Below are 672 nucleotides of genomic sequence, written 5' to 3' on the forward strand. Positions count from 1 at the left end.
GGGAGGAGCCACAGGTCCTGAGTGATGCTGGGAGAACTGGGAGGAGCCAAAGGTCCTAGTGATGCTGGGAGAACTGGGAGGAGCCACAGGTCCTGTGAAGGCATAAGTCATAAAACAATCCCACACCAGTTTGGAATTATGATTAATAAAAGCGTTATTTATTCAAGGACTAAAACTTACAGATCACTGTCCTAGACAACAGCCATCTGCATGACCAGGAACAGAGTCTAGCAGCCAGAAGCGGGAGCCAGAAGCAAGAGAACAAGCGCTTGGCTACTGCTGCTTTTTAAAGCAAAAGAGACCACGCCCAAGTGGGATGGTATTTTAAAGGCTATTGGCTGAAGGATCAGAATGTGCTCCCACAGCACCTCACCCTTTTGTTTAAATAAGTGAGTTCCAAACCCGAATAAATAAATAAAAAACTATATACATTATACACATTATGAACAGATATCAAGTGTAATTAGAATTACAACCAGAATAAATAATATTAAGCAAGAACATATGCTAAATTTTTATTTATTTATTTGATGGAGGAAGGTCATTGGTTAATTAAATAAAGAAGCTGCTTGCCCTGATAGGTTAAAACATAGATGGGAGGAGTAAGCAGAACAGAACTCTGGGAGGAAGAGGAAGTGAGCTCAGAGACTCGACAGCACTCCTCAGAAGTAG

The sequence above is a fragment of the Microtus ochrogaster genome, chromosome 19 (assembly GCF_000317375.1).
Source record: "Microtus ochrogaster isolate Prairie Vole_2 chromosome 19, MicOch1.0, whole genome shotgun sequence".
NCBI lineage: Eukaryota > Metazoa > Chordata > Mammalia > Rodentia > Cricetidae > Microtus > Microtus ochrogaster.